The sequence below is a fragment of the Equus przewalskii genome, chromosome 14 (genome assembly GCF_037783145.1).
Source record: "Equus przewalskii isolate Varuska chromosome 14, EquPr2, whole genome shotgun sequence".
In the NCBI taxonomy this organism is placed as follows: Eukaryota; Metazoa; Chordata; class Mammalia; order Perissodactyla; family Equidae; genus Equus; species Equus przewalskii.
Genome location: NC_091844.1, coordinates 85,882,834 through 85,908,215, shown reverse-complemented (window position 1 = coordinate 85,908,215; position 25,382 = coordinate 85,882,834). Strand labels below are relative to the sequence as shown.

The 25,382-nt window shown below is 40.6% G+C and overlaps 1 long non-coding RNA gene across 2 annotated transcripts; it reads right to left on the bottom strand.

The window, feature by feature from the left end:
• Positions 1 to 7,318: 7,318 nt before the first annotated feature.
• On the bottom strand, positions 7,319 to 24,678 carry LOC103547835 (uncharacterized). Of its 2 annotated transcripts, none has more exons than XR_544112.2 (4): positions 24,497 to 24,678; positions 11,914 to 12,026; positions 11,726 to 11,802; positions 7,319 to 9,433 (listed from the first exon to the last, which is right to left on the bottom strand). It is a non-coding gene; the product is annotated as an uncharacterized lncRNA (long non-coding RNA). The 2 variants fall into 2 exon arrangements; XR_011525820.1 differs by lacking the exon at positions 24,497 to 24,678 and adding an exon at positions 12,688 to 13,139.
• Positions 24,679 to 25,382: the final 704 nt, after the last annotated feature.

Genomic DNA, 25,382 nt, shown 5'->3' with positions numbered 1-25,382 from the left:
GTAATCTTTGGCCTTACATTTACATGGTACAACACCATGAAAAACTGAGAAGAGGTCACTTCCAGGAGATCTTAACAAGATAAGAAGAAACACCCATAAAAATTCCTAATTGTCATCACTGGCCCAAATTGGGTCTCATGCCTTTTCCTCTTAATAATTCAGGAAGTGGAATTACCCTTAAATCAATCAAGTTCATTCTTGAGACTGAGAAAATTGATTCATCTTCCTTTGAGACATAGGAGATCCTTGAAAAATGAGTGGATAAGGGGCCAGCCGGTTGGTGTAGTGGTTAAGTTCACACTCTCTGCTTTGGTGGCCCGGGGTTTGCAGGTTTGGATCCTGAATATGGACCTACACATCGCTTGTCAAGCCATGCTGTGGTGGCATCCCACATACAAAGTATAGGAAGATTGGCAACAGATGTTAGCTCAGGGCCAATCTTCCTCACCCAAAAATAAGTAAATAAATAAAAACAAGTCAAGATTCTGATTCTGATTGGAAGGAAGAGGAAGTGGTTGCTCCATCAGTAGCTAACCATATCTACTAGGTCTACCCCGTTATTCATCCAACATTCACATATGTGCTACTTTGCGTACATTTCCTTTCAAAAATGCTCACACCTATAAAAATACACTAACCTCTTTCCCAAAATTGCACAACCTGAAGTCTTATCTACTATGTCCAGTTCCAAGTCTAGGGCGGTTCAGTGATGTGCTTTCTTCTCTATCAGGTCCCAATGCCTGGAGATCCCTGATGATGATGAATTATGTGTCACTGAGACATTCCACACATGTGGTGGGAATGAACAGGAAAACTCTGAAAACAACCCCAAATCTCCTGTTTGGAAAGGGGAAGAAGGGAAACTGGCTACCTGTGGCCACTGACCCATAACACCTAACCCATAACACTGACCCGTGATCACTGTTGGGTGATTCTAGAAAGGACTCTTTGCCTGGTTAGAGAGCTCTTGGTCAGGTTCCAGGGATAATCTCCCTTTTCCTTTGCTTCTGTGGCCATATCCTTGATAACAAAGGAAGGTGTTCCTTTGGGGAACTTGCCCCATTGTCACAGTTTTGCAGACCTGGAGGTTGACTTAGAGTTGAGCAATCTTTGTAGCCAAGCTCTGGTTCCTATGGCAGGAGATCTCCTTTAAAGACTTGGTATTCTCTAGTCCGTTACACTTTCTGTTACTTCCGTGACCGAATACCATAACCTAAGATATTCCTTGATCAAGATTTTAAAAGTGGATATTTTTGTCTGTTAGTGATAATGTTCTGCTCACTGTCCATCCCTCGATGCCTTAGCATAATGTTTGCTGATTTAATCTTGGCCTCTGCCTCTTAGCCACTTGGAAGACTCTGGCCTCAAGCAAAAACATATGCCCATTGGACCCGGACCACATCTCAGGTGTATCTTCACAAAGAGTATGAGCATCAATTTTCTTTTAAAGCAGAGAACCCTAAATTGGGGGTTGGGGACTGAGATGAGAGATGGAGGGGATATCATTGCCTCTATTTATGTTATCTTTACCTTGTGATGGTTATTATTATTATTTTAATGTTTTCAATGAAAACAGATTCAAGATTTTGGATTGTGAGCCACAGACAAAGATGGTCTTATTTTGGAAAATCGTGGGGTTTTTACCCCCTTACTAAGATTACGTCTTTACATAGGTTCTTATTGATCACTGTAAGAGGCAACTCACACGGTCCAAAACCCAGATTTTTTTCCAGTTAAGTCTCTTAATGCTCAAGCATCAGTGGTCATCACAGATTAGAGTTTGGTAACTACATTGTTTTGCATAGGAAAGATTGCCAACGGCCCAGTCTAGAAAAATAGATTTCTCACTACCTTTTCTTTACCTCCTTCACATAGAATCTGCCTCCATTTTAGCATCTGTTACCTGTATCCACTCATTCCCAGGGATCAAATTTTGCTGATTGTAAGCAACAGAAAAATAGAATACGGATATTCTTTTCACCAAACATCTAGTAAGAGCCATTCTTTAAGAAACGTATTTTGGAAACATCGCTTGAACACAAAGGAGTAAATAGTGCAGAGATTTCTTAGGAGTGCTTTGAGCTTATAGCATAGAACTCTGCATATTCTTAATGAAGGCAGCTGTGCTCTCATGCCATCATTAACACAAAGATTTCCTTTTATAATGAGTTCAGTGGGTAATTGATTAAAATAGGGGAATTGGTTATTTTCTATCAAAAATACGTATAGTTAGAAGGTACAGAGATTCAGAATTAAAGAGTGTGTAAACACTAGAAACTTACAGCTTTTTTACTATTATTATTTTAAATAATAATTCTGACTGAATAATTCTCCTGAAGTCAACATAAATATCTCCTTTCTTTTTTCTCCAAGTCTTAGACTCTCAATTTATACATTTGTTCTAAATTCGAACTTAAGGCGTATTTTCTATTTTGAGTTTTTTTAAAGAGATTACAGTAACAATTCACAGCTCTGCCTTTTAAAATCCTATGCATATTTGCCCCTTTATACTATGATTTACTGGCAACTTGGACACTCTAAGCTTCATTGGAAAAGTCAGATGTACTGCGTTTAGAATCTGCCACGGACAGCTCCTTCTCATCTTCCCTCGTCAATTTTTCTAGGTCTTCCTTGCTGCATGGATCCGATTCTGCAGGAATATTTAAAATCCCTAAATATCCCCTAAAATATGGGAACCTAAGATTGTTCTTGGTAGAATTCATGAATTTTCCCTGGAAATTTATCTCACGGATGCATTTTTGAGACTTTTTATCCCTTTGGTTTGACTTTTCCTTGAGCCTTACCCTGAGTTCCCAGTGAATGTATTTATCTTAGTTTGTCTGAAAAGGCGCTCTGGGATCTGCAGTTTGAACCTGATGACAGATTGATAATTGAAACTGGCTTTTAAAAGTGACATTTTGGTTAAAAGTCATTTCAACAAAGAAAAACAGCTTTTAGAAAGTGTATATTCAATAAAATTCTAGAAGTAGGCCCTGTCTGGCTGTCGTTGAATCTCGCGCCAGTGATGTCTCTGAAATTCTCCAGCCTGGTTAATGCTAAGTGTCTTCTTATAGAGGAGCAGAGGCTGCTTTGCTCATGAACTCCTTTCTCTAGGATAAGAGGAAAGCAAGTCACATGACCACATACCCCATTTCAATGTGCAGTATAGACTGTCCCTGCAAAGATTCTCTCTCTGACTCGTAGTCTTCCTGTGTGAGATGTGAAAATAAACTCCACACAGTGTCGCAAAGATAAACACACCGATGATGGATCACCAACTGATTAATTTCAATAAACTTAAGCCTAAAAAGAAGCAGTTGTACCACAGAAGAAAGCCACTTTTCACTTTATATCTGCAGAACAAACGTCCTTAAGATCACGGCTCTACCTTGTAGAATAGAGTTAGCTTGTTGAAAGAGTCCCCAAAATTCCTCTTAAAATATATACCTTTAGTTTTAATAACTTTGGGGATTGCCTTATATGCAGTCAACAGCTGTTTATTGAATGAGAATGGACAAGTTGTTTTATAAAACACCTTTTTAATAGAGACTCCTGCTAAGGCTTAGTCCAACATGGGAATGCATCCAGGCACACAATACAATCAGAATAGATGAGTGATCCCTGAGGCAGATATGGGAAGGAGACGTACACTTAGAGGCAGGAAAGAAGAATGGTGGCATAGAACTTATGCAGAGAGAATGTAAAAAGACGTGAAGGAGAAGGGATAACGGAGAAAGAAAGGAGAGGCGATGAAGAGCATTAAAAATAAGAGAAAGCAAGTTTCCATTAGACCGCTGGTCCCCAGCAGCCTCAGCACCTGCCTGGTACTTGACGTTAATTTTCTGACTAAACATCATTCACAGCTCTTGAATGGCTCCCTCTTCCTCTAAACCTGAGAGACTTTTATGATTAGAAGAACCAGAGCAGCCCCCAGGAAGGAAATTGTTCTCTATGCTCTGACATCAGTGACCAGAAATACGACCACCTAGAGACCAAGCCAAGGGCTGGACTGGCTCCCAGGTCAGAAGTTCAACGTCTCCATCCTGCTCTGTCGCAGATGTGGTCGATGAGAGGGCACACGCCACCTCCACAACCGCCAGGACTGCCGATGACCACCCGGACTGGAAACAGTCCTAAAAATGCCTCCCTCTCCGAACAAGAGGCATGGCTTTTCTCTAGTGCATTTGTTTTTCATGTTTAACAAGCTGACAGGAGCGATTACTCAAATGCTAACGGCCGACTTACTGGTTAGTCCAACACAAACAAATCGTCCCCAGGCTGTCAGGACCTCCACAGTGTCCACTCTGCTAAAAACCTTTCATACGTCTCCTGCGTCGCAGCAACGCCTGCAAAGGGAGCCACCCTTTCAAATCCTGCATCCCTCTCCCACCAAAAAAAAATATGTATTTGCAGTGTTTTTATTAAGAGGGGGGAGGAAAGAGTTTCCTCAAAGTTTGGGGTGGGAAACAATGAAGAAACACCATCAGGGTGAGTTTACAATGCTCATAACCGGGTCACCATCTGCTTCATTCCTTCATCAGATAAAAGAGCGCCTCTGAACCCTTTATGCTCCCAGCTACATTGTCTGCGAAGATGCTCATGCCTTCAAGCATTAGGCTTTCAGAAAAAGTAAATCCAATTGCAGCCTAGGTTAGGAAACTTTCTGAAACACGTCTCTGGATCAAACTGTTGCCCCACCCCACCACACCCCATGCCCCCCACTGGAAGGAACATATTTTTTAAGTGTTCACTAAAACATTAGGCTAGTTCAAGTTTTCGATGATTTTTTGTTGATCCTTTAATATCTAGGATGGGTCTCCCAGCAGGATTTGACGCTGAGACAAAAGGGGAGTTGGGGTGCTGTGGTTTCACATCCGTGAAAGTCACTGAGGGAGTCATGTGTACCTTGTCATTTCTGACCCAACTGTGAGAGCTTGCCCCGCTCTGCCCTCTCAGGCTTTCCTGCGTCCCACGGCCCCCCTGAGATGCTAAACAGAGTCACCAAGCCCCTCTGAGGGGGAAGCAGCGTCTGACTTCACAGCTGTCACCGTGTGCTCAGAGTGTCACAACAGTTTAGGGCAGATTAGAGAAAGTCATTTTTGATGAGCATATTAGAAGAGTCGGTTGTCATTAGCATACTGAACTAGGTGGCCTAAACCCACTGGGTCACCAGTGAGCCCCAGGCCGGGCTCTCCAGCCTTTGATTAATGGATGGGGTTAGCAATTAAGAGACCCTCACAGGGTGGAAGTACCGCACCTTCCAAGGCAATTTTGTGTTTTGCTCAAAGGTAATGAAGAGTAAACAGGGAGTTGAGATAAACTCAGCCAGACAAGAATAAAATGCCGTCCATATCACCACGATCCTTCATTTCTGCAATTCTGAGAATTCGGCCCAGCTAGGGGGCCAACTAGCCCACTTGTTTGCGAGGATTGATTAATAATTCTGCACTTTTGACTCAGCCAAATGTTTTCCTTGCATTTGTCCAGGTATTTGAAGAAGATAGGAATTAAATGACAGCTTAAAAGGTATTAAATAGACACATATACAAACGTACTCTATCCCATCTACATTAGATGTCCTTCGAATTGGCAGATGTCACACTGATGGAGGAAACAGATGATATGATTTACATTTCAAAAAATGTCCTGCAGTCATTAGGGTCTGTTAAATTATGACACTAAATTAGTGCATGTGATTCGGCCAAGGGAGAGAAAAATTTTAATATGTTAATCAAGGCTAACAGCCAGGTGGGTGTGCTTTGTCTTCCATTTGTCTTTCAATTGAGGGTCAGGATATTAAATTTTATCTCTCACAGTTAAGGTCAGACACCTCCCCCTTGTGGTTCAGTGTAACCGATTCAGTCCTGTTACAACCTGTGTTCAGGTGTTCTGCTTCCACAGGTAGGTCACTTGACAAGCAGAGTCAAATGGCATTTCTGTTATCGTCAATCACCTTGTCCTCAAGTGTGAATGAACTACAGCAAATATAGGACCTTGACACTATCAATAATTAGTTAAGAATGGAAAGAGAATTACACTCCACTCGTAGACATACACCATCACACATCACTGAATGATGGGATATGTTGTGAGAAATGCATTATTAGGTGATTTTTGTGGCTGTGCGAACATCATAGAGTGTCCTTACACAAACTTACTTGATATAGCCTACTACCCACCTCAGCAATATGATGTTAATCTTATGGGACCTCTGTCATATATGCAGTCCATCATTGATCAAAATGTTATTTTACAGAGCATGACTATAACTAGTTTCCCCTGGAAAGGTCAGTGTTCCCATGCTAGCTATATTATCATAATGTGTTATTTGAATTATTTTTTAAAAACTGTGCAAAATATATAAGTAACGGAAAGGGTAAAATGATTTATTCAAGAATATATAAAGAGTACCTACAAATCAATAAAAGAAAATAGTCACAAGCTAATAAAAGTGAGCAAAGCAAATGAACAGGCAGTGCATGGAGAAGAAATTTTATGGCCAATTAATACAAAAAGAAGCTTAATGTCGTTAGCAGTCAAGTGAAAAGTAATTAAAACAATAAATGAACATTATTTTTCACCGGATAGATTGCAAAAGCTTTTAAAGTGTTGCAAGAATGTGAGAAACTGGTAGTATCATATAACTTTGAAGAGAGTGTAAGTTAGTAAAACTTTTGCACACTAATTGTCAGTCTCCATCAAAAATTTAAATTTTGTTAGATCTCGTAATTGGATTTCTTGGAAAGTATTTTTTAAGGACATTCAAAAAAGTTAAAGTTTTAAGTATAAAAGTATTCATTGTCACACTTGGTAGAATAGTAAATATAAATGTCCATCAATAGGACAATGGTGAAAGAAATCACGCAAAGGTCCCCCATGGAACAAACACAGTTACTGAAAATGACGAGCTAATGCTACCGGAGCTGACTTGAAAATGCGTATTCACATTACTAAATAGAAAAGCAAATTTTAAGAAACATTTGTGCTTATATGAGCCTATTAATATTCTAAAATACGTAGCACATGTTTATATGTATGCGTATGTAAATGTATAATAATAGGGTAAAATATCCATGAAATGGGAATGTCAGTGGAAGGTGAAGGGGTCTCTCACGGTTTACTCAATAGACATGTGTGTTGACTGAACTCTGCTAGAATCTGTCACGTATTACACAACTAACCAAAGCAAAAATCAGAAAGAAATAAAACACCCTTACCAATGAAGGTTAAACACTCAATGTTTCTATGAGATCTGACCGCATGGACATCGTTAACCATTTAACTCAGAAGAGAAGGATGCAGTGAAGAGCAGAGCCACTTAGAGTTTTCTTCCTTCTTTGTCTTCTCTCTCCTGGTCTCCTCTCTTTCCACAATGTGAGCAATTACAATACGCCAAGAGCTAGATATACGTTAAAGAATAATTAAAGACAGTGCCTGCCCTTATGCTGTTTGTAAAATAACATTGAGAAAGAAATTTTTTAAAATTACAATTAGAAAATATCATGCATTCTATACAGGAGCCAAAGATGTTTCAGTAACGGAAACACTGGCAGAACCCTTTTGGGACCAGAGGATCCGTAAGGTATCTCTGAGAAGAGAGTGTTTTGGTTTCCTGTGGCTGTCATAAAAACTGCCACAAACCAGGTGTCTGAAAACAACAGGAATTGATTCTCTCACAGTTCTGGAGGCCAGAAGTCCAAAACTGAGGGGTAAGCAGAGCCCCACTCTCTCCAAAGTCTCTAGAAGACAATGCGTTCCTTGCATCTTCCAGCTTCTGGTGGCCGTAAGCTTTCCTTCTGGCCGCATCACTCCATCCTCCACCTCCGTCTCCACACGGTCTTCCCCTCCATGAGTGTCTTCTCTTCTGTGTCTCATAAAGAGATGTATAGTTTGTTTTAGGGCCCTCATCGCGCGATCTTTAACTTAATTGCATCTACAAAGACTCTTTTTGCAAATAAAGTCACACTCACGTGTTCTGGAGGCCAGGACAAGGACATATGTTTTGTGGGGCCATCATTAAACTCAGTACAGATGACTTTGGGATTAACAAATATGAGGAATCTAGAAGACAGACATTGTGAAGAGAGTGTGTGAGTGTGCATGCATAATGTATGCCTGTGCTTGGTGAATGCATTCCAAGCAGCTGGAACGCCACCTATGTGGAAGAGGAAGTGGAGACCAGGGAGGAGTCTGCAGCAGCCCAAATGAAAGATGAGGGTACTGTGGACCAGGGGGTGTAGTTAACATAATAATAAGAGTGATTGGAGGCATAATGTTGGCAGCCAGACTTCTAATGCTTAAAGATGGAGAGGAAGAGAGAGATGAAACCAACAATGATAGCCAAGTTCCTACCTTGAGCAGTGACATGCGGAATACAAGGCAGACCCAGGTTTTGTGAGAGGGAGAATGGGGGCAATCAAAATTTCACTTTGCACACAAAAATACAAAGACTAGTCTTAGCAAACTAACACACCAGAGGAAAATGTAATTGCAACAGACATGGCAGATGAAGATAAATAGTCAAAATACATTTTTAAAAACCTTCAAATGAATAACGAATGAAACACATTAACAGATAATCCACAAAAGCAAAAATACAAACGATGGATATTATTTGAAAACATATTCAATATCACTCATAAATAAAAGAACTATAAATCAAAATATTTAATATTATCTTACTACATAAGCAAAGATCTTTAAAACAGACACAGTCATGACTGGAATGTAACAGAACAAATGGACTCCTTCCTGCACGCACTAATTGTGGCGCTGGGCGCAAACTTTCCAAAAGCAATTTGATGCAATGATTCCATTTTTCGAAATCTTCTTCCAAATACTCAGAAATATAGTCAAGAAATTCTGAACAGAGATATTTGCCTCAACATTATGAAGAATCAGAAAGACCTTTATACCAATATCAGAGACACAGTTATGTAAATTATCATATACGTTGAAACATTGTTCAGCATTAAAAGGCATTTTATAAAGAATTTTAAATGAATGGGAACATTGTACAAGGTTTAGCAGAAAGTAGAATATAGACTCTTATATACAAAAAAAAATGCCCACTGTTTGAGAAGTACATCAGCAAAAGATGGGAAGAAAACCTGACGATATGACACCAATGGTCACGTCATTGTATTTTTCTATGCTTTCCTAATTTCTTTCAATGACAGATGGCAGACCAAAGCAGAGGAAGGAGAAGATTCATGCTTAGAAGCAGGTCTCCACTTAATGACCTGCTGTGGGAATGATTCTTACAACTGGAAATGCTCTGGAAGTGGACCTCTCGCCAGAGTGGTTCTTTTGTTTTTTTCCTCAGATTTCTTTGGCATCGAAATACTTCACAGAGTCAGGCCTCCAAATCACTCTCAGCCTTCATTCACTGCCCCTTCAGCCTCCGAACAAACCGCCCATCCTCTTCAGAACTCTGTGGAGAAAAACAAGTAAATTAACTTCATATCTGAATAAAGCAAACTCTGAAAACCAAAGAGCAATTCCCAGTTGAGAAATGATCTTGTCTTTGCAATGTTTCCCACAACTGTTTAACCGGATCCTAAGAATAGCTTATCTCATAAAAAACTTTAAAGTCACTTTGCCTGTCGTCAAAATTGAGAGGAGAGTCTGCCAACTCTGTGGTGTGAGAAGCAATTGTCAAAGCAAAGGCAATATACGCATCCTTCCAATATTGTCCCTTCATAATTGTGGGTGGACCAAGATTCGGCAACAAGATTACTATATAAATCTGAATGCTAGCTGAGTGGTGCGCCCCATGGTACTTACAGTTCCTTTCTTGGAGGCTGTTTTGTGCCGTGAAATTCAATTCTCATTTTTGTATTAGCTTGGTTTCTATGTGTCTCTCAACTAACTCATCTCCAGATCTCCATACGAAACATAAAGCTCCACTCAATACACTAGATCAATTTGGATGCTCTTCGACTCTTAGTTTTCCCTCTTGCTGGTGTAAATGGTCCTCCTTCTCTCATTTGGTCACACCCACAGATCCTTGTCCTGGCCTCTCTCTTCATCATCATCCTAGCAATCCCTGTTACCTTTCTTTTCTATGAACACTCTAGTTCTTGGAACTCACATATTCCTGTTTCTTAGTCTTCATGCTCATCTTGAGCAGCATATCCTATAGCAGTAAATTTCTGACACCTTGCATGTCTAGTAAATGTCTTTACTCTGTCCTCATACTTGCTCGATGGTTTCTCTGAATGTTGATGTAAATCGAAGATCAGTTTTTCTCAGAACTGTGAAGGCATTATTCTATTTTTCTGTAGCTTTCAGTGCTGCTGGTTCAAAATCCATTATGTTCTGAAGCCCCTTGCTTTGTAAGTGAATTATTTTTTTCCTCTCAAGGAGCTGTTGGGGTCCATGTCTCCAGTGTGTGAAATGCCATGGTAATGTGACTCAGTATGGAGCTTTTTCCTTCCATCGTGTGGATACTTTCAATTTCAGAATCCATGCCTTTCATTTCTGAGCAATGATATTCAAGTGTTTCGTGGAAAATGTTCTTCTCTCCTTTTCCTTTGGTTTCTCTGTCTGAAAACCCTAGTACCTGACTTCTGGGCTGAGCCTCTAATTTGATGAAATTTTTTATTATCTGTCTGTTGGTCTTTTTGTTCAACTTTCTGGGAAATCTCCTCAAATTTGTCTTCCATTCCTTCTACAGAATTACTAAGTATTTATTTAGAAAAGTTACTCTTGATTCCTCCTTTAATGCCTCCTGTTTATGCGAACATGTTAGCAGTTGTCTTTGGAGTATTAGCACCACTTCTCTCCTCCCAAAAAGTCCTTTTCGTTTTGATCCAGGAGGACCTCACAACATAAATAACACTCCAAGAATTGTTTTCCTGCCACTTCTTGTGAGAAACAACACAGCAAGTTTGAGAACTGGCCTATCACGTGAGCCCCCTTTCTCATGTGTCTGCTTGCTGATTTACATATTCAGCTCAGTCTTCCCCCAAAGTCCAAAGACGTGCCAGAGACAGCGGTGCTTCTCTCTTGTTGTTGGAACTCACAGTTAGATTGGAAGAGTCACTCACCACTGTCTGGTCGAATTTCCTTAATGAGATTCACACCAAATGCCTTGGATAAACACAACTTACACACTTTGGGCAAAGGGAAGTAGATCAAGTATGGGCTGTGTGGGACTGTGAAGGAATGACTTGTAGAAGCGGAAAACGTGGCTGCTCCCTACTGCCCTGTATTAATGAGGATTGGTATGAAGGGACCTTTAAGAGTAGAAAGAATAAACATCCTCCAGAAAAGACAGAGCCCCTCAGCAACAAAGAATAGCAGTGGATTCAAGGTTAGAACAGGAAAGAAATGTCAATACGGGCCCTGTCCCTCTTGATTCTCAATCACCGCTTCTCAGACATTGCGGGCCCAGGCGGATACGCTGACCTGGCTGACCACAGAAAATAAATTAAACCTGACTCCTCAAGCTATTTAGCTTTATTCTCCAGGCTGTGGCGGCCTTTCCTTTTCTGTCTTCATTTTGGTTTGGATCATTGTCAGGGCTCCTTAACCCCTCATAGTGTAGATAAAAGTAATCATAATAAAAGATATCAATTTGAACATTCATGATACACCAGACACTGTGAGCACTATGCTTAAAGAGTTTTGATTGATTCAGAAAATAATCTATTCGAGGTAGATGATATTATATTTATTTTATAAATTATAATTTGAAGCTCAGAGTATTTAAATGACTTACCCATAGTCACACACTTCTGTATGTTTTCCATCTGTTCCAACTTCTCTTTATTTCCATTTCCAAAGCCTCAGCTCTGTCTAATATGGTAAGATAACAAAATCAGAAGATTAATGGGAAATCCCATACCCAATATGGCTGAGAAGTCCAAAGAAAACAAGGAGCGTAATTTTTAAAGGGTCACAATTTACCTATTTGCATCCTTCAGACTCTATTTCAGTGGGACTGAAGCTCATTTCATGTGACTCTCGCTGGAGCAAAACGCAGAGAATTGGCATTGCAGATTACCCAAGATGATAGCTCCCTGTAGACACGAAAGCCTTCTTTATTGGAAGAAATAAAGGGAAAACAACCCAAAATCACAACCCTAGAATTACAACCTTATTCAAAAGCTATAAAGCAGTACCAACTATCTGTTAAATTCACACATACTTAAAAATTCCATAATGACCGTGTTGTGAATACTAACTTCAGAAAATGATCATACTTGTATGTAATGAATATGTTTTCATGCAAAAGGGAAAATAATTGTCAGTTTTTGCAATGAATTAGAATTTATTTCTATGAAGATTTTCCAGAAGATTCCTGATTTAAAACAGCTTATCCCACTGCCAGAATATAGCTTAATATTTTTATTTAAAGAATATGGTTACTATAAGCTTATAAACTGAAGATCTTTCTATCTGCAAAGCACCCCTATCAAGGAAGAGAGACCACTGTTACCACCTTCATTTTAATGCGAAAGAAACAGAGAAAGAAGATAATTGCTCACTTAGATTACTTGCCAGTAAGAACAGAGGAAATAGACCCAGACTTTTCTACTGGCTTCCAGTACTTTTCTGCCAGAGTTCTCCATGCCCACAACGTGTAAAGTTGCACTAATAAAAAGAGCTATTGATTTTGGGTTGCAGAATTGATATTATTGCCTTATCCTCACATTAAGCATAAAAATGATAAAAATGTACTTGAGGACTCTCTTTTCCTTCTGTTCTTCCTTCCTTCTTCTTAGCTTCTAGAGTAACGGAATCAGACACAAGAGTCAGAGAATGAGGAGGCTGTGAGTAGAGGTCATGACTGAGGAAATATGTGGAAAATCTAAAATATTAAAACACTGAAATACCATTTTTCACGCAATTAAATAATTAGTTATAAAAGTGTACATCATAGAACTGAAATAATTTGATCTAAGACGTTTTTGTTCTTATTCCTGTTTGAAAATGTGACCAGAGGAGGGCTAATCCACGAGACCCAGAGGTCTCAGGCACAAAACCATGAGCAGTTTCACACGCCGTCTATCAGAGACAGAAACACGCCATCTGACCGTGCTGCTCGCGTCAGCGTCCGCTGTGCAGCTGTCTCTAGAGCACAGCACCCGGGCCAGCCCAGACTGCTCCAGGCCACATTCGGGGAAAGGTCCAAGCTGCCGCCTCCCCCTTCTCCCCAGGCAGCTGCTGAAGCAAAAACAGTCCCACCTCCCCAGGCTCCTCGAATAGGGAGATTGCGTTTCAGCCCAGTGTTCTGTGTAGACACTGATTAACCCTGCTGCATTTCGAGCCGGGATTACATCAATATCTATTGATCAGCAGTCAAAGTGCATTGAGTCTTCTGCTCGGATCAATGCAGCCTGCAGACTGGGCCCCCACCCAGCAGCACCCTTTCCCTGGCCTCTGACACTCGGCTGTTCTTGTTGGGACTTAGGAGACGCCGCAGGAAGGGGAGCAGGTGAGGTGTTGTGTTGAATACTACAGTTCCGGGAAATTCCTGGTAGAGGATTGATGCTTTCCGGATAACCTCTACTGGTCTGAGCGATGCTAAACAACTTTTAACAAACAGGAACACCGTATGAAACAAAAGTAGAATACTCTGAGCACCATTCCTGGAATGTAAATCACGGTAGCCCTCCAGCCAGGTAGGAATTAACATGGCCAACTCTGAGTCTGAGATCTGTCCAGGATCTGTGACATAATAACCTTTACACAATTTGGTTTCATTCTTGGACTTGACCTTTTACATTGCTACTTGCCTTGGTGAAATGGTTACCTTTGGTTTATTTGTACTGTGTCTGCCATTTTTCATTAACAGAAACATTCTTGAGAAGTAACCATTCTTGTATTTTATTTACATTGATCTATTTTTTCTTTTAGTTGTGCCTAAAACAATTAAATGTATTGATATATTTAGGGAATCCACATGGAAACTCACGATTTTTAAAGGAATATTAAACAAGTGTCGTCCAAATAAAATCAATTGCGACCTTGCAAAATTGAGGAGTTAAAATGCTTTAAAACTAAATGAAAGCCAGGAGAAGTGGATATCCCCGTGGAATTGTTGAGGGTCCACTCTGGATGGGGTCCAGTTTCTAGGAGGCAGAGGTTAGCGCTTCCTCTCATTTCCAGAGCCCTCCAGTCTCTTTCTGACGAGGAGGCGTCCATCCCCTCCCCACACATGGCTACACTTAGCACAGAAGCTCTGAAAGGAGAAGACAGAGTGATCCTGGCTCTCAGATTCAGGCTTTTGTGGTGCTTTTGTCAGAGGCCCTGCAGCTGGACCTGAGGCTCAGAAAGGATGGTCTGAGGGGTTCCCCTCCCGCTGCGCTCAGGAGGCCACCCCCCCCCGACACACACACACACGCCCCTTTGATGACCTGTGAGCCTCTGGAAGAAGCCCTCCCACGCATCTCTTTCAAAATCATGGCTGCATAAAATGAATTAAACAGTACTGAGCAGCGAGCAGTGCACGCGGAATGACAGGAGAAGTTTGAATAGCGATTTGTCCAACTAAAGCCCACGTGACCTGACCATTAAGTGTGTGTGCATTCACACCAGCATTCACACACACATCACACACACACCACTTACATACACACCATACCACACACACCATTCACAAACTCTCACACACATACAACACACACCACACCGCATCACACATACATCCCTGCATGCATTTACACATATGTATTCACACACACAGTATTACTCACTATGGGAGAATAATTAAATATATTTTTTAAATATAAAAGAAAAGTGTTAAAACACATTCAAATAATGTGAGCTTTGTTTCCAAATACTGTTCCATATAGATGTGAAATTTTAATATGTGCATGTGTGTTCTTTCAATGGTATGATCAGATATGTTCATTATTAAAATGACGCTCATCTCAGAGAGGTCCTGTGTGGAGTTTCTACAAAGGGCCTAGGAATCTAAGGTCCTTCTAGTAAATTTGGAAAATATATGCATTCCAAAATTCAAATGGAATCTAAAAAGGGAGGTTAGTTTTATTTAAAGTAAATATTTTATTTAATGGAAGTACAATATATGTTCTAGATTTATGTACATGCACACTGCGTAGATAAATTAATTTGAATAACAGCAGATTTCATTAAGAAAATGCTTGGATTATTTGCACATTGATTTGTTAGATTTTTAAGGTTATAGCATGCATTTTGCTTGGGAAAAAAACGTAAAATCTGGGACAAACTTGCAATATTCCTGAGCCTGGCTTAATTCCACATATAATTTGTCAATTCTAGATTGGTCCAAACCAGAGTCTTCCAATTTTTTCAAAGGGTCAGGAGCCAGCCTGTGTTTTCTGGAGTCCAGACAGTAATATCACAGCTACGGAAACCTCTTACAGCTGTTGGTGCCGGAACAAAAGCCGCTCCCTGTTGGGCCCCTTCCTTTCTCCCCTCTTTCCTTGTTTCCCTCTATCTTCCCTCCAATTCTTCCTTCCACCCTCCCTTCCCTCCTTTCTTGTCCCTCCTGTTCATCTGTACCTGCAGAACCAAGAGTATTTCCTAGTAAATAGAATTCACTCATTATGTCAGCTGAATGAAAAATCATCCCATTCCTTTATTCCTTTACTCCAGGAACATGTAGATTATCACTTACTGTGAGCCATATACTATACTGTGTCCCTCAGATACACAGATAATTCCTTCATGGTCCCTGCTTTTGAGAAATGCACAGCCTCCAGAAGCACATGGGCAAGCCATGGCCACTTACTCGACGTTACACCCAAAGTGGATCCTTCCACCCTCTCAACACGTTCTTCCTCTCTACAGCGAAGTTATTTTTCAGTAATAATCATTATTTTATTGATTTGTTCATTAGTTTTAAAACAACTAAAAATTAAGAAAAAGTTCCAATTTTATTTCTTTTAATTTTTATTTTTTTAAATTTTTTATTTTTGCAGTAACATTGGATTATAAACATTATATAGCTTTCAGGTGTACATTGTAATACATTTTGAATTCTGTGTAGATTATATCACGTTCACCACCCAAAAACTAATTATAAATATATCATTCAAATTTAATGAAATATTTATTATATGATCAAAAATTTGAATTTACAAACTAAAACCTCATGGCTTTCAGTTAGCAGTGTTTCACTGTTTTAAACTTTAGACAGACTTAAAACTCCAGTGATCGTATAGAATGGCAGAGTTGAAGGAACTGAGATTCTGTTTCTTTATCTGCAAAACCACTGAGTTATGATTGTCTATTTCAAAAGTACTATTTAAATATGGGAATGTGTATTAAATACAGGAAAGTGGAGTAACACAGGGTTCGTGATAAGAACTGCTCCTAAAGTGAACACCAACAATTCCGATTTCTTAAGAATTTATTCCCAAACAAACATATGTAGCTGAGTCCGTGTGTGATGGGGGGTAACTATATAACTGAGAGTTCTCTAAATTAACTTCTTGTGGACTATTATGTTTATTAAAGGATAAGTTATAAAAATGGGCTAGTTTTGGGGTTCGAATCCTGGGTGCGGACATGGCACTGCTCATCAGACCACTCTGAGGCAGCGTCCCACATGCCACAACTAGAAGGACCCACAACGAAGAATATACAACTATGTACTGGGGGGCTTTGGGGAGAAAAAGGAAAAAAATAAAATCTTTAAGGAAAAAAAAAAAGGGCTAGTTTGAAGTTTACAGATATATTATTAAAACTCAACAATAGCCAGAGCAGTTGTTTACAACTTAGACCAACAAATATATTATTTGTCAGAGAGGCATATTTTATCGCTGGCTTTCTTTAGAATTGCCAGCACATTTTGATAATGAAAAGAAGACTGAAAGTCAGTTTTATTACTGTTTTGAATGTTCTGTAGACAATGCCTGCACTGCCTTAAAACCTGTTCTGGTTGCCCCAAATTTGGCATGCCACCCCAAACAAGGGAACACAGAATCACAAAATAATATTATTTAATGCTAGCAAGGCTAACAGTCCCTTAGAGTCACTGCCATCTTTAAATATGGGGCTGGGAATCGGGACAAAAGAGGGGTTTTCCAGGGTATGTCCCCAGGGAGGACAAGGGCATATGACACCATCTTCTTCCCAACCACACCTGCAGGGGTCTGTCTGGAATCCGAGCTCACCCGGGTGATTTGGCCGGTTTTATATGCACACACGCCATGTGGGTGGGTCCAGGCCACGGAGAACCGTCCCGCTCAATTCCAAGGACCGAATGAAGTTGTGGAACCGTCCACACTAATCTCGTCGTTAGGGGTCTAATGAAAACTCTTGAGGGGGCTTAATTTTGTTCCATGTACTTAGAGATGATCCAAAAATACTCAGTGATATGAGGATATTATGCTACAAACTGCATGGTGGACAAATCATCTATATGATTGCATTGTTGCTAGGCACTGTTCTAGTTGCTTTCTCTCCGGTAACATTTTATATCCCCAATAACCCTATGAAGTAGGTACTCTCCATATCTTCACTTGCAGATCAGAAAACTGACGTACAGAGAGGCCAAATAACTTGTACAAGCTCACACAGCGTGCAAATGTCTGAGCCAGAATTCAAACTAAGGAGTCTGGCTCCAGAGTTGGTTCTTGACCAGCATCCTCTGCCATCCCCTAGCGCCCTGAGGTCCCCACCAGACATCGCCTTAAATTATCATGTGGAGAAAACGGTGCAAGACACCTAATCTCACGAAATGAAAATTATGTTTGCAGTTAAATTACTTAAGTTTATTATTCATTTCCTTATTTTTAGTGTCTAGTATAAAATCCCTTTAACTGTGTAAATGAGTTTTCTGAATGAAATTTTCATCTAGAGGAAGGAAATGACATTTTTGGAGTCCCTACCATGTTGCAGGTACCAAGCCAAGAGATTTCCATATGTTGCTGCCCTTAATTATTATCTTGTAAGACAGATATTTTGAATCCCTCCTTTTTTCTGTTAGGAAAATCAAGACGCAAAAAAGGTAAGCGATTTGCACAGGGTTTCAATAGGTAGTAAGAAATAGAAATTACTCAAGAAACTAACTCAGTTCTTTCTGAGCAAAAAAAAATTCAGTTGTTCTGTCATCTCATTGCTCTGGAGTTCAAAGATACAGACTGGAGCCCACGCTGGTCATGATCATCATTTCTCTCCAAAACCTGGATACTGAAGCTGCCCCACCCTCAGCCTCCTCATAAAAGAAGCAGCATCAGCTATTATTTAAGACGCCACTGCTGACTGGAAACAATTGAAAGGTCACTCTTGGGTGGCCCACCTGCAAGCTGGCAGGTGACCAAGGAGGTGTTCCAATACGAAGGGCTTTGCCCCTGAGGTCCTATAGTCATGAGTTAGGTCAATCAGATGGGAACTTTCTGGATCCTACACTGGAGAATGCAAAGAGAATTCACCAATTCATAGCAAAAGGGAAGTGATGCACCCAAGTAAGGAAAGATGCCATGAAAATGACAGAATGTGAGTTGAGAGAAAACCCTCAGGCAGCAGGAAGTTCCCAGGCTGCCCGACCTGGAAGCTTTCCCAGTTCCTGATCCTGCCCATGGCTATCCTTCTAATTCTCTTTCTTATCCTATGTACTTATGGTGATTTTTTAAATTAAGAAAACAACAAGTTTGTGGCAACTTACCTAACGTTTTTCTGTATTTTGCACAACATGTTTACTTAATAACAGTTCCTAATTAGTTTTCAAATCAAAATGCATTCCTAAAACAATTTTCATTCTTATAACATTAGCCATAGAATGATTTCTCAAGGTTACACAGCCTGAAGGCTGTGTGTCAAAACTGAAAACACTGCATTTGAAGTCTGAAGACTCTGAATTCTGATATCATCTCTGTAACTTCCACCTGTGCAGGTTATTTAAGAAAACACCCATATATTTTCTGAAGTTCTGCCTCTCAGCTAAAAAGAGAGGACAGTATATATGTTCTAGCTAACACACAGAAGTGAAAAAAGAATGTCAAAATTTGTGTAAAAGTTCTTTATACATGGTAAATTTATCAAAATAAAAATTTGTTCTATCATCTGCAAAAACACACTTATAATCATATAGAACAAGATGGGGCAAAAATACAGTCCAGAAACTCAGAAAAGCCTTCCCTGACTAAGTAAAGTATGAGTTGGAGTGTGCAGGATAGACATCTAAGAATGAAGGGGTGAGAAGAGAATTCCAGACGTGGACCAGCAGACACAAAGGTCCTGTGTGGGAGCCACAGCGGGCTGGCATCAGCTGAGACTAGCTTAAGAGAGCTAATGATGAAATTGTCAGGAATCTTGCAAGCCAGTTGTTAAACACAGCCATTGTTAAAAAATAATTACAGTCAAATGAATTATATTAAAAACAAAGATGATAAACACTCAAAACTCACTTCCCAATTATTTTTCTATAGTTTAGTATCACGTATTTTCCTTAGATTGTTTACATCTGTTGTGTTTGTATGGTGGAAATACTATATAATGGGTGACTATGTGTGTTTACCAATTCTGCCTTCAGTGGTGTTACACTGGCAGATTAAAATCAGCCTTGACGGGAGTATTTGCATCATAAAAACAGGTAAACTCTACAAATAGGGCCTGATTTATAGTCCAGATTTAAGATTAGGTTGATTGTCTAGATTTAAGAAAGTGATGGAAAAAATCTTAATAATGCTGATGCAATTTATAAGTGTGTACATCTACAGCTGCTACATTGTGAGTAGCACAAAAAATTGCAGCCATATTCTTCCAATAATTGAAAAACCTTGTTCAGCAAAGAAGTCACCCTTTGGAGTGAATGGAAGAGAGGAGTTCCAAGAGAAATCTTTGGTGTTTTACTTGTTAATTAAAGTAAAACACCAACCAACATTCGTGTTGTAACTACATTCATTTGTCAACGTTGTGAGCAACTTCTTTGCTGAATCAGACAGTAATCAAACATTTATTGAAGTTCTGATTTTGTTAAATTATAGTTTGACTGCATCCGTAGGCTGATGATGAATACAGGAGTTTGGCAAATATCGGTGAACACACTCTGGGAGAAGCAACTGGCAAAATGGAAGTTACAACAAAGAATATTGTGTATTTTACTTATACACATACACAGTTTTTTTTCCAGAGAGCTAGTCATTAAACATTTAACAGAACACCATTGGGTAGGAGATCAACTTTTATCATGCTGTAATAGAAGAGCTGGAAGACAGATGTTATGAAAGAAATAGAGAGAGAGAAAGGGAGACAAGGAGGAGAGATGACACTGGTAGGAACCAGTTCCTAGGGGGAAGGTTTACCCTAAGAACTTTGGAAAGCTATTAAAAGATTTTAAGCAATGAGAGGTAGTTATCAAATTTTTGCTTTAAAAATATTTCTGAGTACACCTAGAAATAGATTGGAGGAGGGCAAGAGAGCATGAGGAAGGATGAGTTGTCAGGTATTTCAGTATTCCAAAAGACAGATATGGTAGCAGGAAATAGATGCTGGCAGAAAAATTTAAGCTGTATTAGTCAGGGTATGTAAAGCTCAGATGCTGTAACAGCTAACTCCAAAATATCCATTGGATTATTAAAATAAAGGCTTCTTGCTCCCTCACAGTAGGGCAATGAAAGGTTTGTCAGGCAGTTGCCACGTGATGACTCAGGCAAGAGGCTTCCCACTGAGTGGATCCACCAACCTGTAGTATCTCCTTGTGCTGCCCATAATCTAGACCACAAAACAGGGAGGTGAGAGAGTGAAAGATAAAGTAAGTGGCCAGAAGTGGCTCAAATGCCACGGCCCCAACTAATCACATCGTCTTACATGGAGACAAGGACATGGGGAAGTGCAGCCTTCTTCCACGCCCAGAAGAGAAATAAAATGACTTCTCTCTGCTCAACTTCCCTCTGTAAATGTCTCATTTCCTGACAGCTAAGAGACCTTCAAATATTTGTTGAATGAATGCACAAAGATGAATCTTTCAACTTCTGCATTCTAGAGTTCACTAGAGAAACAGCAAGACTGGTCCTGGGAAGCTTACATTAGGAGCCAAACCTTAGGTGAAGATACAATGAGTTTTGATTGTAAAATATCCCTCTTGCTCCACTGGAGCAGCAAGGCAAAAAGCTGTTCCTTGGCTTGTCTTGTGGGAGCGTGGTGCAAAGATGGGCCTGCTCAGCACAGGCTGCATTTTCCACCGGCTGCATACCTCTGGGCACGTGATGCATATTACCAATAGGATTTCTGTAATTTCACTGAAATCAGACAACACATTAATTGGTACTTCCTAGACGCTGTAGATTCCTAGGTGATGGGTAGAGTAAAGTCCTGTCTAAATAAATCAACAAATAAATACAGATTTTACTTTTATATTTCTTCTAAGCAACATAAAATTTAGTTGGCAAATGGTCTTTATCCAATTAAAAAAAAATAAGTACTAGTTTAAAAAACATCAGCAATGAATGTATCAATAGAGACAAACTACTGTGTCCTCGTGTACATAATGCTTTGTGGAGACACAGCAAAATTCAGAATTTTCATGACCCTTCTTCACCAAAAACAAAAGATGCACTTCCTTTTGTCTTCCAGATGTCTTCCACAAATCTGCCTTTCTCAGTTCCCTGCATCATTTCCATCACTTCCTCTCTATGGCCCTATTTCTAGCCTACCTCAAAATTAGTCTACACGCAGATTTTTTTAGTGCAAGCCTTAACCTCATGCCTTCTTCCTTTTTCCATAGTCCTCACTTGTACTCAGTCATCCGCAGGATATACAGTTCTATGCACAGCCTCCAAGGCTGTCGGAGAGTAGACCCCACACAGCTGTCTGGCAGCACTAACTGCCCTGCCCTCTTTATCCTCCAAATATGCAGAGCTACCGCTGGTTTGCTCATGGTTCTGGGTCACTGGATACATCTTTCTGCCTATTGGAAATATTTACTTATCTGCCTTATAAACAACAAACTCCTATTCTCCTTTCAAGCCTCGGTTTAAGTTTCTGATGACTTCACGGATTTCTCCAGGCTGATTTCCATAATCTCTCGCCACCTACTGCACTCACAAACTTTCGTCAGAGCAACCACACGACTAAATAGTTCAGTGTTTAAATGCATGTCTGACACTACTGCACTGTTCAGCACCCCCAGGGCAGGGACCGCGTCTTTTTTATCCCTGGATCCCTAGTTCCCAACACACGCCTGGCACATAGTTCATGCTTCATGAATGTTCATCGAGGGAAAGAAGGTCTCTAAGACTGAGGGGTCCATCTTTGGTGTATGGACCACCCACCCAGTAAGCATCTCCTTGGTGTTGCCCACCATCTCGGAACTTCACTGTAACCCAGTGTAACTTCACTCCTCTCCCCTGTTTTCTGGGACACACGTTAGGAACAACAGCCCGTTTTCATGCTGTATCAATCTGGGCATGGAACTCAGCTCCTTAGAATTTGCTAGAAAGAATCAACATACCAAATTTAGCAAGGAGTGAAGACGTTATAGAAGATTCTGTAAGGGTGATAGAAAGAGAGGTTTACACTGAAAATCTTTTCTAAAAAAAGCCTAAAATTCCCTTTTAACCAATTTCTATTTCCCCGAGCTGCTTCTACTTCTGCAGGGGCGCCACACCATGTTACTTGCTCTCCTCCTCCAGAATTGCCCTCCCAGTTGCACATGCCCCAAGGAACCTGAAAGGTGACCTCCCCTTGGGTTAGATCTGGCCCCAGGGTGATCAACTGTCCTGACTGGCAGGGATTGGGGCTTCCAAAGATATGGGACCTTCAGAGCTAAAACTGGGAGAGTCCAGGGCAAACTGAGAGGATTGGTCACCCAGGGGGTCCTGAGAAGCAGACGCCAAGATGGGGATAAATATGCAAGGATTTTATTAGGGGGGATATTTGTGGAGAAAAAAAAAGTGAATTGGGAGCTGGAAAAGGCTGGGAGAGTCTCAGACAGTGAAGCTAGCCAGGAATCTCGGGACTGGGAGCTCCAGAGCTCAGATCTGCCTGAGGAATGGTCCTGGAAAGAAGGGAGGGAGGGAGGAGATGAGAAGGGATTGCAGGTTTTACACAAGTCCTTGCTCTTCCCACTACACTCTGCCTCCCAGCTCCTGACTCTCCCTCAAATGAAACAAGATAAGAACGAGGAAGCTCAGATAAAACCTTGCCCAGGGCTGTCAGAGGCTAGTCCTCTGGTCTCTCTCTGCTCTAAGAGATAAGCTCAGAGTGGGACAGTAACCAGATTTCCACCCGTTCTTCAAGTCAGGAGTAAAATATCCACTGCAAATGGAAAACACAGGATTGGAGGGAAGGGAGCCTCTTTTCCAGAAAACTCTCCAGCAGAGATAGCTTTAGGGTCCTTTCCAGCTTTCAGAATAGCAATATAGATCAGTTTTGATGAGAAGTCCAAGAAAAGTTACTGATTACCACTATGGTGAAGAATTTATTCATTCTAAAGTGAGTTAAACATATATCCAAGGCTTTTTCACACCCTGCAATGGTTAGCTTTATGTGTCAATGTGGCTGGACTATGGTGCCCAATTGTTCAATCAAACAGTAGTCTCGGTGTCACTGTGAAGGCATTTCGTCAAACTGGTTAAAATGTACAATCAGTTCGCTGTAAGTAAAGGAGATTTTCAGTAATGATGTAAGCGGGCTTCCTCTAATATGTTGAAAGGGCTGAAGAGCAAAAACTGGACTTTCACACCAAAAAATAAACTCTGCCTCAAGACTGCAGTGTCAACTCTTTTTGAATTTCCAGCCACAGGCTGACTCTACAGATTTTAGACTTTCCACTCCCCCGTAATCATTGTGAGCCAGTTCTGTGAAACAAATCTCTTAGTGTGCATGCATGTGGGTGTGTGTAGACTACAGTAATGGTAGATTTCACATCGGGGTAAAACATAATATTTAAAAAATATTTTTAAAAAACACGCTTAAATCCTGCCCCCAAAGTTACTAAAATCAACATTCAGGGAATTTTAGATATTAAAGCAAGAAAGACGCTCAGGAGCAACCAGAACAAGCCCGTCACTCTAAGCAAGTGAAATTATGTAACTGCTATGTCACCTCTGACACCACGCCTGGTCAGTCCTACAGTCCCACAGCTAACGATGTAGTACTCAGGGCAAAGCCTGAAACGCCCACAGCTATACGATTGAAATAGTACAGAATGGCCCCATCTCTCTGTCAGTAACAGAATTCATCGAGTCTCCGCTAGTCAGAAAGACTGTCCCAGAAAGATTTCTGTTCAGCAGAAGAGAGTTCAGTGGGACCTTCTAGGCTCTAGTTACAAACACATTGCTACTGATTATTGATAGTGATCAATCTTTGATACAGGATTGACATTATCACGGCATTACCATGAGGCCAAACTCAGATTATCTCCCTTTTCAAATAAATTTATCATCAGTAAACAAGATTTATGTTGCAAATTCCTCTGCCCAGACAATAGTAATTTTGCATCTCATTAACGTTTCTTTCTTCCTACTTGACAAACGCTTAGAGACTATTCAGGCTGCTATAACAAAATACCATAGACTGGTTAGCTTATAAACAAAAGAAATTTATTTCTCACAGTTTTGGAGGCTAGGAAGTCCAAGATCATGGTGCCGGCACGTCTAGTGACTGATGAGAGCCTGCTTCCTGGCTCAAAGACCGCCTTCTTCTCGCTGTCCTCACATCCTGGAAGGGCTGAGGGAGCTCTCTGGGAGCTCCTTTAGAAGGGCACTAATCCCATCATGAGGACTCCACCTTCATGACCTGACCACCTCCCAAAGCCCCACCTCCTAATACCCACATACTGGGGGTAAGGTTCTCAACATACGGATTTTGGAGGGACGCAAACATTCAGTCTATAGCAGAGACCATCAAAAAATCAAACCTTTGTATACACAATGATGGCAATAAACTGAGATACAAATTGATTTTGTGTATGCAGTTAGTCACCTTAAATGATTTCACTGTGTTGCTTCCAAAGCAGTCCTCAGACAGAGCCAGGATCAGGGCCTGCCAGGAGAGCTCCTCGGAGCTGACCTCCAGTTTCCTAATACTGCTGGAGGCACGATGCACTCCTGATTCTGTTGGAGTTGTTCCACATGAGTTATACACAGATCTGCAGAGGAGGCTCAGTCCCCAGAGCCACCAGGAGAAAATCAGAGTAGCTTTCAGAATAACAAAGATTCTTTTATCTGGCAAAATCCGCACTCCACAAGGGCAGTATCCTTAGCACTACCCTATCTAAAGGGAGCTTTGAGACAGCTTGGATTCCAACTCTGTGTGGGAGAATGCTGTGTCATCTCTGATTCTGTAATGATATTCTGAAGTTTCCACATCCTCTGCCATTAAAGAAACATTACACCCTCTAACTGTGTCTGTTGGCCTCTTTCCATCAACCATGTTACCATCCAAATGTGACAACCACACAGTTGATGCTATGGGGGACTGTTAGCAAAATATTTCTA